The sequence below is a fragment of the Oncorhynchus mykiss genome, chromosome 4, assembly GCF_057628025.1.
Source record: "Oncorhynchus mykiss isolate SJ-2025 chromosome 4, ASM5762802v1, whole genome shotgun sequence".
NCBI lineage: Eukaryota > Metazoa > Chordata > Actinopteri > Salmoniformes > Salmonidae > Oncorhynchus > Oncorhynchus mykiss.
The window spans coordinates 92677494-92698233 of NC_143025.1; the positions used below are offsets into that span (position 1 = coordinate 92677494).

Here is a 20740-nt window from a genome sequence, read left to right on the forward strand (position 1 = left end):
CCGCGATATCTTCGTCGCGTCCACCCGGTCTTCCATGTCTCCTGTGTCAAGCCCGTTCTTCGCGCCCCCGCTCGTCTTCCCCCCCCCCCCCCCCATCCTTGTCGAGGGCGCACCCATCTACAGGGTCCGTAGGATTTTGGATATGCGTCCTCGGGGCCGTGGTCATCAGTACCTAGTAGATTGGGAGGGGTACGGTCCTGAGGAGAGGAGTTGGGTTCCCTCTCGGGACGTGCTGGACCGTGCGCTGATCGATGATTTCCTCCGTTGCCGCCAGGTTTCCTCCTCGAGTGCGCCAGGAGGCGCTCGGTGAGTGGGGGGGTACTGTCATGTATTGTCATGTTGTGTCTTGTTTCTGTCCTTTCCCTTCACCCTGTCTCCCTCTGCTGGTCGTTATTAGGTTACCTTTTCTCCCCCTCTTTCCCCAGCTGTTCCTTGTCTCCTCCTAACTACCTCGTCACCCCTTTTCCCACCTGTTCCCTTTTTCCCTCTGATTAGTCCTCTATATCTCTCTCTGTTTTTGTTTCTGTCCTTGTCGGATTCTTGTTTGTGTTGTTCATGCCTGAACCAGACTATCGTCATGTTTGCTGCAACCTTGTCCTGTCCTATCGGAATCTGCCGGTCCATCTGAGCCTACATTTGTTTTGTTATTAAAGAAGCTCTGTTTACGTTAATTCGCTTTTGGGTCCTCATTCACGCATCCTGACAATAATACTGACAGATTGACAATCCGTACATAATACTGACAGATTGACAATCAGTACTTAATGCTGACAGATTGACAATCAGTACATAATACTGACAGATTGACAATCAGTACATAATACTGACAGATTGACAATCCGTACATAATACTGACAGATTGACAATCAGTACTTAATGCTGACAGATTGACAATCAGTACATAATACTGACAGATTGACAATCAGTACATAATACTGACAGATTGATAAACAGTACAAAATACTGACAGATTGACAATCAGTACATAATACTGACGGATTGACAATCAGTACATAATACTGACAGATTGATAAACAGTACATAATACTGACAGATTGATAAACAGTACATAATACCGACAGATTGACAATCCGTACATAATACTGACAGATTGACAATCAGTACTTAATGCTGACAGATTGACAATCAGTACATAATACTGACGGATTGACAATCAGTACATAATACTGACAGATTGACAATCCGTACATAATACTGACAGATTGACAATCAGTACATAATACTGACAGATTGACAATCCGTACATAATACTGACAGATTGACAATCAGTACTTAATGCTGACAGATTGACAATCAGTACATAATACTGACAGATTGACAATCAGTACATAATACTGACAGATTGACAATCCGTACATAATACTGACAGATTGACAATCAGTACTTAATGCTGACAGATTGACAATCAGTACATAATACTGACAGATTGACAATCAGTACATAATACTGACAGATTGACAATCAGTACTTAATGCTGACAGATTGACAATCAGTACATAATACTGACAGATTGACAATCAGTACATAATACTGACAGATTGACAATCAGTACATAATACTGACAGATTGATAAACAGTACAAAATACTGACAGATTGACAATCAGTACATAATACTGACGGATTGACAATCAGTACATAATACTGACAGATTGATAAACAGTACATAATACTGACAGATTGATAAACAGTACATAATACTGACAGATTGATAAACAGTACATAATACTGACAGATTGATAAACAGTACATAATACTGACATATTGATAAACAGTACAAAATACTGACAGATTGACAATCAGTACATAATACTGACGGATTGACAATCAGTACATAATACTGACAGATTGATAAACAGTACATAATACTGACAGATTGATAAACAGTACATAATACTGACAGATTGATAAACAGTACATAATACTGACAGATTGATGAACAGTACATAATACTGACATATTGATAAACAGTACAAAATACTGACAGATTGATAAACAGTACATAATACTGACATATTGATAAACAGTACAAAATACTGACAGATTGATAAACAGTACATAATACTGACATATTGATAAACAGTACAAAATACTGACAGATTGACAATCAGTACTTAATGCTGACAGATTGACAATCAGTACATAATACTGACAGATTGACAATCAGTACATAATACTGACAGATTGATAAACAGTACAAAATACTGACAGATTGACAATCAGTACATAATACTGACGGATTGACAATCAGTACATAATACTGACAGATTGATAAACAGTACATAATACTGACAGATTGATAAACAGTACATAATACTGACAGATTGACAATCCGTACATAATACTGACAGATTGACAATCAGTACTTAATGCTGACAGATTGACAATCAGTACATAATACTGACGGATTGACAATCAGTACATAATACTGACAGATTGACAATCCGTACATAATACTGACAGATTGACAATCCGTACATAATACTGACAGATTGACAATCAGTACATAATACTGACAGATTGACAATCCGTACATAATACTGACAGATTGACAATCAGTACTTAATGCTGACAGATTGACAATCAGTACATAATACTGACAGATTGACAATCAGTACATAATACTGACAGATTGACAATCCGTACATAATACTGACAGATTGACAATCAGTACTTAATGCTGACAGATTGACAATCAGTACATAATACTGACAGATTGACAATCAGTACATAATACTGACAGATTGACAATCAGTACTTAATGCTGACAGATTGACAATCAGTACATAATACTGACAGATTGACAATCAGTACATAATACTGACAGATTGACAATCAGTACATAATACTGACAGATTGATAAACAGTACAAAATACTGACAGATTGACAATCAGTACATAATACTGACGGATTGACAATCAGTACATAATACTGACAGATTGATAAACAGTACATAATACTGACAGATTGATAAACAGTACATAATACTGACAGATTGATAAACAGTACATAATACTGACAGATTGATAAACAGTACATAATACTGACATATTGATAAACAGTACAAAATACTGACAGATTGACAATCAGTACATAATACTGACGGATTGACAATCAGTACATAATACTGACAGATTGATAAACAGTACATAATACTGACAGATTGATAAACAGTACATAATACTGACAGATTGATAAACAGTACATAATACTGACAGATTGATGAACAGTACATAATACTGACATATTGATAAACAGTACAAAATACTGACAGATTGATAAACAGTACATAATACTGACATATTGATAAACAGTACAAAATACTGACAGATTGGTAAACAGTACATAATACTGACAGATTGACAATCAGTACATAATACTGACAGATTGATAAACAGTACATAATACTGACATATTGATAAACAGTACAAAATACTGACAGATTGACAATCAGTACATAATACTGACGGATTGACAATCAGTACATAATACTGACAGATTGATAAACAGTACATAATACTGACAGATTGATAAACAGTACATAATACTGACAGATTGATAAACAGTACATAATACTGACAGATTGATAAACAGTACATAATACTGACATATTGATAAACAGTACAAAATACTGACAGATTGACAATCAGTACATAATACTGACGGATTGACAATCAGTACATAATACTGACAGATTGATAAACAGTACATAATACTGACAGATTGATAAACAGTACATAATACTGACAGATTGACAATCCGTACATAATACTGACAGATTGACAATCAGTACTTAATGCTGACAGATTGACAATCAGTACATAATACTGACGGATTGACAATCAGTACATAATACTGACAGATTGACAATCCGTACATAATACTGACAGATTGACAATCCGTACATAATACTGACAGATTGACAATCAGTACATAATACTGACAGATTGACAATCCGTACATAATACTGACAGATTGACAATCAGTACTTAATGCTGACAGATTGACAATCAGTACATAATACTGACAGATTGACAATCAGTACATAATACTGACAGATTGACAATCCGTACATAATACTGACAGATTGACAATCAGTACTTAATGCTGACAGATTGACAATCAGTACATAATACTGACAGATTGACAATCAGTACATAATACTGACAGATTGACAATCAGTACTTAATGCTGACAGATTGACAATCAGTACATAATACTGACAGATTGACAATCAGTACATAATACTGACAGATTGACAATCAGTACATAATACTGACAGATTGATAAACAGTACAAAATACTGACAGATTGACAATCAGTACATAATACTGACGGATTGACAATCAGTACATAATACTGACAGATTGATAAACAGTACATAATACTGACAGATTGATAAACAGTACATAATACTGACAGATTGATAAACAGTACATAATACTGACAGATTGATAAACAGTACATAATACTGACATATTGATAAACAGTACAAAATACTGACAGATTGACAATCAGTACATAATACTGACGGATTGACAATCAGTACATAATACTGACAGATTGATAAACAGTACATAATACTGACAGATTGATAAACAGTACATAATACTGACAGATTGATAAACAGTACATAATACTGACAGATTGATGAACAGTACATAATACTGACATATTGATAAACAGTACAAAATACTGACAGATTGATAAACAGTACATAATACTGACATATTGATAAACAGTACAAAATACTGACAGATTGGTAAACAGTACATAATACTGACAGATTGACAATCAGTACATAATACTGACAGATTGATAAACAGTACATAATACTGACATATTGATAAACAGTACAAAATACTGACAGATTGACAATCAGTACATAATACTGACGGATTGACAATCAGTACATAATACTGACAGATTGATAAACAGTACATAATACTGACAGATTGATAAACAGTACATAATACTGACAGATTGATAAACAGTACATAATACTGACAGATTGATAAACAGTACATAATACTGACATATTGATAAACAGTACAAAATACTGACAGATTGACAATCAGTACATAATACTGACGGATTGACAATCAGTACATAATACTGACAGATTGATAAACAGTACATAATACTGACAGATTGATAAACAGTACATAATACTGACAGATTGATAAACAGTACATAATACTGACAGATTGATAAACAGTACATAATACTGACATATTGATAAACAGTACAAAATACTGACAGATTGATAAACAGTACATAATACTGACATATTGATAAACAGTACAAAATACTGACAGATTGGTAAACAGTACATAATACTGACAGATTGACAATCAGTACATAATACTGACAGATTGATAAACAGTACATAATACTGACATATTGATAAACAGTACAAAATACTGACAGATTGACAATCAGTACATAATACTGACGGATTGACAATCAGTACATAATACTGACAGATTGATAAACAGTACATAATACTGACAGATTGATAAACAGTACATAATACTGACAGATTGATAAACAGTACATAATACTGACAGATTGATAAACAGTACATAATACTGACATATTGATAAACAGTACAAAATACTGACAGATTGACAATCAGTACATAATACTGACATATTGATAAACAGTACAAAATACTGACAGATTGACAATCAGTACATAATACTGACAGATTGACAATCAGTACATAATACTGACAGATTGACAATCAGTACATAATACCGACATATTGATAAACAGTACATAATACTGACAGATTGACAATCAGTATTAATAATGCTTGAACCTTCCAGAATGAAATTAAAGAGTAGCTTCTTCATCGATCCTAAAACACAAATTGCCTGTATTACAGTCTCATAACATTAATAATAATAATATATATATATACATATATAATAATATAATATAGTATATATAATTAATAATACATAATTTATATATATATATATATATGATTAATATATATGATATATAATATATATAGAAATATATATAATATAATATATAATTAATAATATATAATTAATATATATGATATATAATATATATAGAAATATATATAATATAATATATAATTAATAATATATAATTAATATATATGATATATAATATATATAGAAATATATATAATATAATATGTAATTAATAATATATAATTAATATATATGATATATAATATATATAGAAATATATATAATATAATATATATAATTAATAATATATAATTAATATATATGATATATAATATATATAGAAATATATATAATATAAATAATTAATAATATATAATTAATATATATAATATATATAGAAATATATATAATATAATATATATAATTAATAATATATAATTAATATATATAATATATATAGAAATATATATAATATAATATATATAATTAATAATATATAATTAATATATATAATATATATAGAAATATATATAATATAATATATATAATTAATAATATATAATTAATATATATGATATATATAGAAATATACATAATATATATAATATTTTAATTGAAAAGCAATCTCAAAGTGTTAAAGTTCACTGTCAAGAATAAGATAAGTTATTATATAATTGTGACAATATATTATTATATATATTTATATATTATTATATATTATAAGGTCAACACATTAGAGAAATAGAGTTGACTTATCTTACAGGCCTATAATGTAAAACAACTTTGATTATAAGAGGAAACTATAAATTCAAAACATTGTTTTATTAGACTATTAACTGTTAACTAATTAACTAATATACTGCCGATCTGTCTGACCATTCAAATAGTCCTGTTAGGTTATTTTAAGGCTTCTGTGAGAAAACACTGGTGTGTGCGGGTGGGAGAGAGGTAGAGAGACAAGAGAGCAGAACAGGGAGGTAGAGAGAGAGGTGGAGAGAGGTAGAGAGGTAGAGAGAGAGGTAGAGAGACTAGAGGTAGAGGGAGAGTAGAGAGGTAGAGAGAGAGGTAGAGGGAGAGTGAAAGAGAGGTAGAGAGAGAGGTAGAGGGAGAGTGAAAGAGCGGTAGAGAGAGGTAGATAGAGAGAGAGAATAAAGAGGTAGAGAGAGGTAGAGAGAGTATAGAGGTAGAGAGAGAGGTAGAGGGAGAGTGAAAGAGAGGTAGAGAGAGAGGTAGAGGGAGAGTGAAAGAGAGGTAGAGAGAGGTAGATAGAGAGAGAGAATAAAGAGGTAGAGAGAGGTAGAGAGAGTATAGAGGTAGAGAGAGAGGTAGAGAGACTAGAGGTAGAGGGAGAGTAGAGAGGTAGAGAGAGAGGGAGAGGGAGAGTGAAAGAGAGGTAGAGAGAGAGGTAGAGGGAGAGTGAAAGAGAGGTAGAGAGAGGTAGAGGTAGAGCGAGAGGTAGAGAGAGTAGAGGTGGAGGGAGAGTAGAGAGGTAGAGAGAGAGGTAGAGGGAGAGTGAAAGAGAGTTAGAGAGAGTATAGAGGTAGAGAGAGGTAGAGAGAGTATAGAGGTAGAGAGAGAGGTAGAGAGAGAGGTAGAGGGAGAGTGAAAGAGAGGTAGAGAGAGAGGTAGATAGAGAGAGAGAATAAAGAGGTAGAGAGAGAGGTAAAGAGAGTATAGAGGTAGAGAGAGAGGTGTAGAGAGAGTGTAGAACAACACCATCCTACCTGGAACCTGAAAACACCATCCTACCTGGGACCTGAAAACACCATCCTACCTGAACCCTGAAAACACCATCCTACCGGGAACCTGAAAACACCATCCTACATGGACCCTGAAAACACCATCCTACATGGAACTGAGTGAGTAATGATTAGTCTGAAGCTACTTCTGAAGCCAAGAAAAAATATATATTACAATGATATATATTACTTCATAAGGACTGAATGCTAACTTTACCATCCAAGATGGCGTAGCAGTAAGTCGTCCTGTCGCGTCGTGTCCCTTGTATATATCGTTTCTTTTTCGTTTTTTTTACATATTTTTCTAAGCATATCTCTTTAAAAACATTTTGCTAAACCTAAGCTTCCAATACTCTCCTGCAACCCGCCTCACCCAATGTAGCTATTTTTCCTAAAGTAGTTATATTTACTTCGGAACCGGAACCCCTCAACTGAAGCTAGCCAGCTAACCACCAGCTGTGCTAGCGGTCTTCAGCTAACCGGTGATCAGCTAACCTTTTAGCTCGGAAAGCTCTCGCCAGTTCGAACAAGCGACTCTAACCAGAGCATAACGGACCTATTTATTTTTCATCCCCGGATTCATCCCCGGATTCCCACCGCAAACGGAACATTTCTCAGCTGGATCTTCACAACTAGCTATCTAGCTAAACCGCAACCCCGGACGATTACTCCTGGCTAGCGTTTCCACCCACTTAGCTTGAAGCTAGCCCGGCCAGCGCACCTGTGCTACCACCGTAGCATACTCCTGGGCTACAATACCCGGGCCCACGACCGGTCTATCGATGTCACCGCATGAAGAGGAATAAACAGACTCACCCCATCGCGACGTAGCCCCAAAGGCTAACTCTCTAGCCCTCGCTATCTCCCTGCTTGCTAATTAGCCCTGCTAACTGCTAGCTTGTCCAGCTCCGGTCCGCTAACTGCTACCTTGTTTATCCCGGGCCTACAAACTGTTAGCTTGTTAGCACAGGCCTGCTAACCGTCTGAATCGCCGCGTCCCAAACACTCACTGGATCCATATTTACTTTCTATCTCTTTTTGATTTTTAACTTGTTTATACCTTCCGGAAACCTGCCTCACCCAATGTGATACGGAATCGCTATTATTTTAAATTTTTAGTACACACTCAAGAACCCCCAGAAGCTAACCAGCTAACTAGCTACAAGCTATTTAGTCGTTGTTAGTTTTTTTAACCTGGATAACACTCGCCAGTCCAGCTTCCCTGCCCCATCCACCGCTGCCCCCTGGACACTGATCTCTTGGCTACATAGCTGATGCACGCTGGACTGTCCATTAATCACGGTACTCCATTCTGCTTGTTTGTTTTGTCTGTTGGCCCCGTTGCCTAGTCAACGCCATTTTACCTGCTGTTGTTGTGCTAGCTGATTAGCTGTTGTCTCACCTACTGTTTTAGCTAGCTTTCCCAACTCAACACCTGTGATTACTGTATGCCTCGCTGTATGTCTCTCTCAAGTGTCAATATGCCTTGTATACTGTTGTTCAGGTTAGTTATCATTGTTTTAGTTCACAATGGAGCCCCTAGTTCCACTCTTCATACCCCTGATAACTCCTTTGTCCCACCTCCCACACATGCGGTGACCTCACCCATTACAACCAGCATGTCCAGAGATACAACCTCTCTCATCATCACCCAGTGCCTGGCTTACCTCCGCTGTACCCGCACCCCACCATACCCCTGTCTGCGCATTATGCCCTGAACATATTCTACCATGCCCAGAAACCTGCTCCTCTTATTCTCTGTCCCCAACGCTCTAGGCGACCAGTTTTGATAGCCTTTAGCCGCACTCTCATACTACTCCTTCTCTGTTCCGCGGGTGATGTGGAGGTAAACCCAGGCCCTGCATGTCCCCAGGCACCCTCATTTGTTGACTTCTGTGATCGAAAAAGCCTTGGTTTCATGCATGTCAACATCAGAAGCCTCCTCCCTAAGTTTGTTTTACTCACTGCTCTAGCACACTCTGCTAACCCCGATGTCCTTGCTGTGTCTGAATCCTGGCTCAGGAAGGCCACCAAAAATTCAGAGATTTCCATACCCAACTATAACATCTTCCGTCAAGATAGAACTGCCAAAGGGGGAGGAGTTGCAGTCTACTGCAGAGATAGCCTGCAAAGTAATGTCATACTTTCCAGGTCCATACCCAAACAGTTCGAACTACTAATTTTGAAAATTACTCTCTCCAGAAATAAGTCTCTCACTGTTGCCGCCTGCTACCGACCTCCCTCAGCTCCCAGCTGTGCCCTGGACACCATTTGTGAATTGATCGCCCCCCATCTAGCTTCAGAGTTTGTTCTGTTAGGTGACCTAAACTGGGATATGCTTAACACCCCGGCAGTCCTACAATCTAAGCTAGATGCCCTCAATCTCACACAAATCATCAAGGAACCCACCAGGTACAACCCTAACTCTGTAAACAAGGGCACCCTCATAGACGTCATCCTGACCAACTGGCCCTCCAAATACACCTCCGCTGTCTTCAACCAGGATCTCAGCGATCACTGCCTCATTGCCTGTATCCGCTACGGAGCCGCAGTCAAACGACCACCCCTCATCACTGTCAAACGCTCCCTAAAACACTTCTGTGAGCAGGCCTTTCTAATCGACCTGGCCCGGGTATCCTGGAAGGACATTGACCTCATCCCGTCAGTTGAGGATGCCTGGTCATTCTTTAACCTGTTAGATCTCTAGGGGCGCTATTTCATTTTTGGATAAAAAACGTTCCCGTTTTAAGCGCGATATTTTGTCACGAAAAGATGCTCGACTATGCATATTCTTGACAGTTTTGGAAAGAAAACACTCTGAAGTTTCAGAATCTGCAAAGATTTTGTCTGTAAGTGCCCCAGAACTCATTCTACAGGCGAAACCAAGATGATGCATCAACCAGGAATTAGCAGAATTTCTGAAGCTCTGTTTTCCATTGTCTCCTTATATGGCTGTGATTGCGCAAGGAATGAGCCTACACTTTCTGTCGTTCGCCCAAGGTCTTAGCAGCATTGTGACGTATTTGTAGGCATATCATTGGAAGATTGACCATAAGAGACTACATTTTCCAAGTGTCCGCCTGGTGTCCTGCGTGGAATTCGGTGCGCAATTGCCAGCTGCTCGTACTTTTCCATTTGATATAGGGGAGAAACCATGTGTCCAAGAACGATGTATCAATGAAGAGATATGTGAAAAACACCTTGATGATTGATTCTAAACAACGTTTGCCATGTTTTCAGTCGATATTATGGAGTTAATTTGGAAAAAAGTTCGCGTTTTGAGGACTGAATTTTCGGATTTTTTTTGGTAGCCAAATGTGATGTATAAAACGGAGCTATTTCTAATACACAAAGAATATTTTTGGAAACACTGAGCATCTGCTATCTAACTGAGAGTATCCTCATTGAAAACATCAGAAGTTCTTCAAAGGTAAATGATTTTATTTGAAGGCTTTTATGTTTTTGTTGAAATGTTGCGTGCTGGATGCTAACGCTAATGCTAACGCTAAATGCTAACGCTAAATGCTAACACTAGCTAGAAGCATATTTTGAAAATCTGAGATGACAGTGTTGTTTACAAAAGGCTAAGCTTGAGAGATGGCATATTTATTTAATTTCATTTGCGATTTTCATGAATAGTTAACGTTGTGTTATGCTAATGAGCTTGCTGATAGATTTACACAATCCTGGATACAGGGGTTTTTTCATAGCTAAACGTGACGCAGAAAACGGAGCGATTTGTCCTAAACAAATAATCTTTCAGGAAAAACTGAACATTTGCTATCTGAGAGTCTCCTCATTGAAAACATCTGAAGTTCTTCAAAGGTAAATGATTTTATTTGAATGCTTTTCTGTTTTTTTGTGTAAATGTTGCCAGCTGAATGCTAATGCTAAATGCTACGTTAGCCATCAATACTGTTACACAAATGCTTGTTTTGCAATGGTTGAGAAGCATATTTTGAAAATCTGAGATGACAGTGTTGTTAACAAAAGGCTAAGCTTGATAGCTAGCATATTTATTTCATTTCATTTGCGATTTTCATGAATAGTTAACGTTGCGTTATGGTAATGAGCTTGAGTCTGTATTCACGATCCCGGATCCGGGATGGGGAGATCAGAAAGGTTAAAAGTAACTTCCTCACCATTTTAGATAAGCATGCTCCGTTCAAAAAATGCAGAACTAAGAACAGATACAGCCCTTGGTTCACCCCAGACCTGACTGCCCTCGACCAGTACAAAAACATCCTGTGGCGGACTGCAATAGCATCGAATAGTCCCCGTGATATGCAACTGTTCAGGGAAGTCCGGAACCAATACACGCAGTTAGTCAGGAAAGCTAAGGCCAGCTTCTTCAGGCAGAAGTTTGCATCCTGTAGCTCCAACTCCAAAAAGTTCTGGGACACTGTGAAGTCAATGGAGAACAAGAGCACCTCCTCCCAGCTGCCCACTGCACTGAGGCTAGGTAACACGGTCACCACCGATAAATCCATGATTATCGAAAACTTCAATAAGCATTTCTCAACGGCTGGCCATGCCTTCCGCCTGGCTACTTCAACCTCGGCCAACAGCCCCGCCCCCCCCGCTGCTCCTCGCCCAAGCCTCTCCAGGTTCTCCTTTACCCAAATCCAGATAGCAGATGTTCTGAAAGAGCTGCAAAACCTGGACCCGTACAAATCAGCTGGGCTTGACAATCTGGACCCTCTATTTCTGAAACTATCCGCCACCATTGTCGCAACCCCTATTACCAGCCTGTTCAACCTCTCATATCGTCTGAGATCCCCAAGGATTGGAAAGCTGCCGCAGTCATCCCCCTCTTCAAAGGGGGAGACACCCTGGACCCAAACTGTTACAGACCTATATCCATCCTGCCCTGCCTATCTAAGGTCTTCGAAAGCCAAGTCAACAAACAGGTCACTGACCATCTCGAATCCCACTGTACCTTCACCGCTGTGCAATCTGGTTTCCGAGCCGGTCACGGGTGCACCTCAGCCACACTCAAGGTACTAAACGATATCATAACCGCCATCGATAAAAGACAGTACTGTGCAGCCGTCTTCATCGACCTTGCCAAGGCTTTCAACTCTGTCAATCACCATATTCTTATCGGCAGACTCAGTAGCCTCGGTTTTTCGGATGACTGCCTTGCCTGGTTCACCAATTACTTTGCAGACAGAGTTCAGTGTGTAAAATCGGAGGGCATGCTGTCCGGTCCTCTGGCAGTCTCTATGGGGGTGCCACAGGGTTCAATTCTCGGGCCGACTCTTTTCTCTGTATACATCAATGATGTTGCTCTTGCTGCGGGCGATTCCCTGATCCACCTCTACGCAGACGACACCATTCTATATACTTTCGGCCCGTCATTGGACACTGTGCTATCTAACCTCCAAACAAGCTTCAATGCCATACAACACTCCTTCCGTGGCCTCCGACTGCTCTTAAACGCTAGTAAAACCAAATGCATGCTTTTCAACCGATCGCTGCCTGCACCCGCATGCCCGCCCAGCATCACCACCCTGGATGGTTCCGACCTAGAATATGTGGACATCTATAAGTACCTAGGTGTCTGGCTAGACTGCAAACTCTCCTTCCAGACTCATATCAAACATCTCCAATCGAAAATCAAATCAAGAGTCGGCTTTCTATTCCGCAACAAAGCCTCCTTCACTCACGCCGCCAAGCTTACCCTAGTAAAACTGACTATCCTACCGATCCTCGACTTCGGCGATGTCATCTACAAAATGGCTTCCAACACTCTACTCAGCAAACTGGATGCAGTCTATCACAGTGCCATCCGTTTTGTCACTAAAGCACCTTATACCACCCACCACTGCGACTTGTATGCTCTAGTCGGCTGGCCCTCGCTACATATTCGTCGCCAGACCCACTGGCTCCAGGTCATCTACAAGTCCATGCTAGGTAAAGCTCCGCCTTATCTCAGCTCACTGGTCACGATGGCAACACCCATCCGTAGCACGCGCTCCAGCAGGTGTATCTCACTGATCATCCCTAAAGCCAACACCTCATTTGGCCGCCTTTCGTTCCAGTACTCTGCTGCCTGTGACTGGAACGAATTGCAAAAATCGCTGAAGTTGGAGACTTTTATCTCCCTCACCAACTTCAAACATCAGCTATCTGAGCAGCTAACCGATCGCTGCAGCTGTACATAGTCTATTGGTAAATAGCCCACCCATTTTCACCTACCTCATCCCCATACTGTTTTTATTTATTTATTTTTCTGCTATTTTGCACACCAATATCTCTACCTGTACATGACCATCTGATCATTTATCACTCCAGTGTTAATCTGCAAAATTGTAATTATTCGCCTACCTCATGCCTTTTGCACACATTGTATATAGACTCCCCCTTTGTTTTCTACTGTGTTATTGACTTGTTAATTGTTTACTCCATGTGTAACTCTGTGTTGTCTGCTCATACTGCCATGCTTTATCTTGGCCAGGTCGCAGTTGCAAATGAGAACTTGTTCTCAACTAGCCTACCTGGTTAAATAAAGGTGAAATAAATCAAATTTAAAATTTAAAAAAAAGTTAAGGCTACCAAGCTTGCAAGGGCAGAACAGACACAACTTCAATTAGCACTGAGGTGTGAAGTGAGAGGTGTCAAAGCCCTTGAGCCCAACAATGGCAGGAGAGTCTCAAAGTTGACCCAACCCAAAAGCAGAGGCCTTTCAATCCACCTCCTGCTGTTCAGAGGTAATTAATTGCGAAAACACTTGATGTAAAAAATGATAAGGCACGGAAAGAGTACAAAAAGAAGCTCTTCATGGAGAATCCAGAGACACTTTTTACTGACTATTATGAAAATGGGAACAAAATAAACCTAATCTTCCACACAGACATGGCACAGTGCTATATTAACTTATTTGGGATAGGGGGCAGCATTTTCACTTTTGGATGAATAGCGTGCCCAGAGTGAACTGTCTCCTACTCAGTCCCAGATGCAAATATATGCATATTATTATTAGTATTGGATAGAAAACACTCTGAAGTTTCTAAAACTGTTTGAAGGATGTCTGTGAGTATAACAGAACTCATATGGCAGGACAAAATCTGAGAAAAAATCCAAACAGGAAGTGGGAAATCTGAGGTTTGTAGTTTTTGAACTCAGCCCCTATCGAATACACAGTGGGATATAAGTTATGTTGCACTTCCTAAGGCTTCCACTAGTCAACCGTCTTTAGAACGTTGTTTCAGGCTTCTACTGTAAGGGGGGCCGAATGGGGGCTGTTTGACTAAGGGGTCTGCCTGCAGCCTCGTTCTCAGTCACGCAGTTTCACATGAGAGGTATCTCTCGTTCCATTGCTTTTCTACAGACAATGGAATTCTCAGGTTGGAACATTATTGAACATTTATGATAAAAACATCGTAAAGATTGATTCTATACTTACTTTGACAAGTTTCTTCGACCTGTAATATACATTTTTGAACTTTTCTTCCGACTGGACCAGAACACGCTTTTGTATTTGTTTACCAAACGCCCTAACAGAAGAAGCTGTTGGACATAAATGGACATAAATGATGGACATTATCGAACTAAACATACATTTATTGTGGAACTACGATTCCTGGGAGTGCATTCTGATGAAGATCATCAAAGGAAAGTGAATATTTATAATGCACTTTATGACTAATGTTGACTACCCAACATGGCGGATATTTCTCTGGCTGGTTTGGGCTCTGAGCTCTGTACTCAGATTATGCTTTTTCCGTAAAGTTTTTTTGAAATCTGTCACAGCGGTTGCATTAAGGAGAAGTGTATCTAAAGTTCCATGCATAACACTTGAATTTTCATCAACATTTATAATGAGTATTTCTGTGAATTGATGTGGCTCTCTGCAATATCACTGCATGTTTTGGAACTACTGAACGTAACGCACCAACGTAAAATACGATTTTTGGATATAAATATGAACTTTACCGAACAAAACATACATGTATTGTGTAACATAAAGTAATCTGCACCATTTTAAAGATACAATTCTCATTAATCCAGCCACAGTGTCTGATTTTTAACCTTTCTGATCTCCCCATCCCGGATCCGGGTTCGTGAATACAGACTCAAGCTCATTACCATAACGCAACGTTAACTATTCATGAAAATCGCAAATGAAATGAAATAAATATGCTAGCTCTCAAGCTTAGCCTTTTGTTAACAACACTGTCATCTCAGATTTTCAAAATATGCTTCTCAACCATTGCAAAACAAGCATTTGTGTAACAGTATTGATGGCTAACGTAGCATTTAGCATTAGCATTCAGCTGGCAACATTTACACAAAAAAACAGAAAAGCATTCAAAAAAATCATTTACCTTTGAAGAACTTCAGATGTTTTCAATGAGGAGACTCTCAGATAGCAAATGTTCAGTTTTTCCTGAAAGATTATTTGTTTAGGACAAATCGCTCCGTTTTCTGCGTCACGTTTAGCTATGAAAAAACCCCTGTATCCAGGATTGTGTAAATCTATCAGCAAGCTCATTAGCATAACACAACGTTAACTATTTATGAAAATCGCAAATGAAATGAAATAAATATGCCATCTCTCAAGCTTAGCCTTTTGTAAACAACACTGTCATCTCAGATTTTCAAAATATGCTTCTCAACCATAGGAAAACAATAATTTGTGTAAAAGTAGCTAGCTAGAGTTAGCATTTCGCGTTAGCATTTAGCGTTAGCATTAGCGTTAGCATCCAGCACGCAACATTAAAAAAAACATAAAAGCCTTCAAATAAAATCATTTACCTTTGAAGAACTTCTGATGTTTTCAATGAGGATACTCTCAGTTAGATAGCAGATGCTCAGTTTTTCCAAAAAGATTCCTTGTGTATTAGAAATAGCTCCGTTTTATACATCACATTTGGCTACCAAAAAAAATCCATAAATTCAGTCCTCAAAACGCAAACTTTTTTCCAAATTAACTCCATAATATCGACTGAAAACATGGCAAACGTTGTTTAGAATCAATCATCAAGGTGTTTTTCACATACCTCTTCATTGATACATCGTTCTTGGACACATGCTTTCTCCCCTGAATCAAATGGTAAAGTAGAAGCAGCTGGCAATTGCGCACCGAATTCGACGCAGGACACCAGGCGGACACTTGGAAAATGTAGTCTCTTATGGTCAATCTTCCAATGATATGCCTACAAATACGTCACAATGCTGCTAAGACCTTGGGCGAACGACAGAAAGTGTAGGCTCATTCGTTGCGCAATCACAGCCATATAAGGAGAGAATGGAAAACATAGCTTCAGAAATTCTGCTAGTTCCTGGGTGATGCATCATCTTGGTTTTGCCTGTAGAATGAGTTCTGGGGCACTTACAGACAAAATCTTTGCAGATTCTGAAACTTCAGAGTGTTTTCTTTCCAAAACTGTCAAGAATATGCATAGTCGAGCATCTTTTCGTGACAAAATATCGTGCTTAAAACGGGAACGTTTTTTATCCAAAAATGAAATAGCGCCCCTAGAGCTCTAACAGGTTAAAAGGCTTTCCAGCGAAAGCTCCACAAACGATTATGTTAGGTCACCACCAACTCACAGAAAAACACAGCCATTTTTCCAGCCCAAGTGTGGAGTCACAAAAAGCAGAAATATAGATCAAATTAATCAAAAACCTTTGATGATCTTCATCAGATGGCACTCATAGGACTTCATGTTACACAATACATGTATGTTTTGTTCGATAAAGTTCATATTTATATCCAAAAATCTAATTTTACATTGGCGTGTTATGTTCAGTAGTTCCAAAACATGCTGTGATTTTGCAGAGAGCCACATCAATTCACAGAAATACTCATAATAAACATTGCTAAAAGATACAGCTCTTATACATGGAACTTTAGATAAACTTCCTTAATGCAACTGCTGTACGGCACTCAGACACAAAACAGCCGAAGAGATATCCGCCATGTTGTGGAGTCAACATTAGTCAGAAATATCATTATATATATTCACTTACCTTTGATGATCTTCATCAGAATGCACTCCCAGGAATCCCAGTTCCACGCAAGATAACTCTCACTTGAACGCGCGTCACGAGCCCAAGGCACTCTGCCAGACACCTGGCTCAATTCCCTCTCATTCCCCCCTCCTTCACAGTAGAAGTCTCAAACAAGGTTCTAAAGACTGTTGGCATCTAGTGGAAGCCTTAGGAAGTGCAAAATGACCCTACAGACACTGTATATTGGATAGACAAAGAGTTGAAAAACTACAAACCTCAGATTTCCCACTTCCTGGTTGGATTGTCCTCAGGTTTTCGCCTGCCATATGAGTTATGTTGTACACACAGATATCATTCAAACAGTTTTGGAGACTTCAGAGTGTTTTCTATCTGATACTACTAATAATATGCATATATTAGCATCTGGGACTGAGTAGCAGGCAGTTTACTCTGAGCACGCTTTTCATCCAAAAGTGAAAATGCTGCCCACCAGCCCAAACAGGATAAACAAGGGGTACCCGGTAATAACTAGGCTTTATACAAGGGCTACCAGTACTGAATGAATGTGCAGGGGTACAAGGTAGTTGAGGTTGATATGTACATATAACTAGGAATAAAATGACACATAATAAACAGTAGCAGCAGCGTATGTGATGAGCCATAAAGGCTAGTTCAAAAGGGTCAATGCAGATAGTCTGGGTCGTTCAAAAGGGTCAATGCAGATAGTCTGGGTCGTTCAAAAGGGTCAATGCAGATAGTCTGGGTCGTTCAAAAGGGCCAATGCAGATAGTCTGGATAGTTCAATAGGGCCAATGCAGATAGTCTGGGTAGTTCAATAGGGCCAATGCAGATAGTCTGGGTAGTTCAATAGGGCCAATGCAGATAGTCTGGGTAGTTCAAAAGGGCCAATGCAGATAGTCTGGGTTGTTCAAAAGGGCCAATGCAGGTGGTCTGGGTCGTTCAAAAGGGTCACTGCAGATAGTCTGGGTAGTTCAAAAGGGCCAGTGCAGATAGTCTGGGCAGTTCAAAAGGGCCAATGTAGATAGCCCGTCCGTCATAGACAGATCTGGCAACCCATAGAGGACATGCTTACTCTTCCCTCAGAGACAGGTCCAGAAAGAGCTGCATTTCCTCCTACAGAACATTAACATTACTACCTGTAGAAAAAACAATCAGAACATTAACATTACTACCTGTAGAACAACCAATCAGAACATTAACATTACTACCTGTAGAACAACCAATCAGAACATTAACATTACTACCTGTAGAACAACCAATCAGAACATTACTACCTGTAGAACAACCAATCAGAACATTAACATTACTACTAGCGAATGTCCAAATGTCCAAATTGGGATCGCCGTTCCGGACCCGTCGTCTGGTCGTCCAGACTGGAAGATCTGGGCAGTAACTTAGGCAGATGTTAACAACGCACGCACACACACTCATGAAATATATCATTACATTTCCTCCCAAATGAGCTGCGTTGTGGCACTAACTGATGGTTGTATGGGGAAGTTGTTTATGGCTCTATCACTTTCTACTTGCCAAGAAAATGAAACAAAATGAATGAAAACATAAACAGCTGTCATAAACGTAGACTGTCATAAACCTACCCCAACGTCACGACACTGGAGAAAAACCGATCTGAACATTAACATTACTACCTGTAGAACAACCAATCAGAAGATTAACATTACTACCTGTAGAACAACCAATCAGATCATTAACATTACTGCCTGTAGAACAACCAATCAGAACATTAACATTACTACCTGTAGAACAACCAATCAGAACATTAACATTACTACCTGTAGAACAACCAATCAGAACATTAACATTACTACCTGTAGAACAACCAATCAGAACATTAACATTACTACCTGTAGAACAACCAATCAGATCATTAACATTACTACCTGTAGAACAACCAATCAGAACACTAACATTACTACCTCTAGAACAACCAATCAGAACATTACTACCTGTAGAACAACCAATCAGAACATTAACATTACTACCTGTAGAACAACCAATCAGAACATTAACATTACTACCTGTAGAACAACCAATCAGAACATTAACATTACTACCTGTAGAACAATCAATCAGAACATTAACATTACTACCTGTAGAACAACCAATCAGAACATTACTACATGTAGAACAACCAACCAACATTAATCAATTAATGAATAATTAAACAGAATTATTATTGTAAATTATTACTAATAATTATTACTAATTGTTAATTGTTACTATTTGTTAATTGTTACAAATGGTTAATTATTACTGTTAATCGTTACTAATTGTTAATTATTACTGTTAATTGTTACTAACTGTTAATTATTAATAATTGTTCATTGTTTCTAATTGTTCATTGTTACTAATTGTTAATTATTACTGTTAATGTTTTCTAATTGTTACTAATTGCCAATTGTTACTAATTGTTAATTGTTACTAATTGTTAATTGTACTACTCATTGACTAATATTTTTTGTCCCATTATTATAATTATTATCTGAGTCATCATTAATTTGATATGTGTCTATACGCCAAGAAAGGCTCTTGAAAGAGTGAGAAAGAGTGAGAGAGAGAGAGCGAGAGAGAGAGAAAGAGAGAGAGAGAGAGAGAGAGACAGAGAGACAGAGAGAGAGAGAGAGAGACAGAGACAGAGAGACAGAGGGAGACAGAGAGAGAGAGAGAGAGAGAGAGAGAGAGAGACAGAGAGAAAGAGAGACAGAGAGAGAGTGAGAGAGAGGAGAGAGAGAGAGTGGAGCAGAGCAGAGGTCAGGATCAGATGAGCTCCTGCATTTTTCAGCATTTTCTTTAAAAAAGATAGATTAGAAGTTAGATAAACTTGGATTTTTTGTCAGGAACACATACATACATCTACCCTCTACAACATAACCCCTACTTCAAATCAAAACTTAAAACCTACAACTTGATTTTGGACGGAATTACGGAATCACCTGGAAGGTTCAGAACTACCAAGGATTTATTACCCTATACAGCAAATTCTCTGGAAAACAACAGAAACCTGAAAACACCATCCAACCTGGAACTG

The 20740-nt window shown here is 38.4% G+C and overlaps 1 long non-coding RNA gene across 1 annotated transcript; it reads right to left on the reverse strand.

The window, feature by feature from the left end:
- Nucleotides 1–15742: 15742 nt before the first annotated feature.
- LOC149984194 (uncharacterized) lies at nt 15743–16784 on the reverse strand. The gene is made up of 3 exons (XR_016495506.1): nt 16716–16784; nt 16471–16547; nt 15743–16102 (listed from the first exon to the last, which is right to left on the reverse strand). It is a non-coding gene; the product is annotated as an uncharacterized LOC149984194 (long non-coding RNA).
- Nucleotides 16785–20740: the final 3956 nt, after the last annotated feature.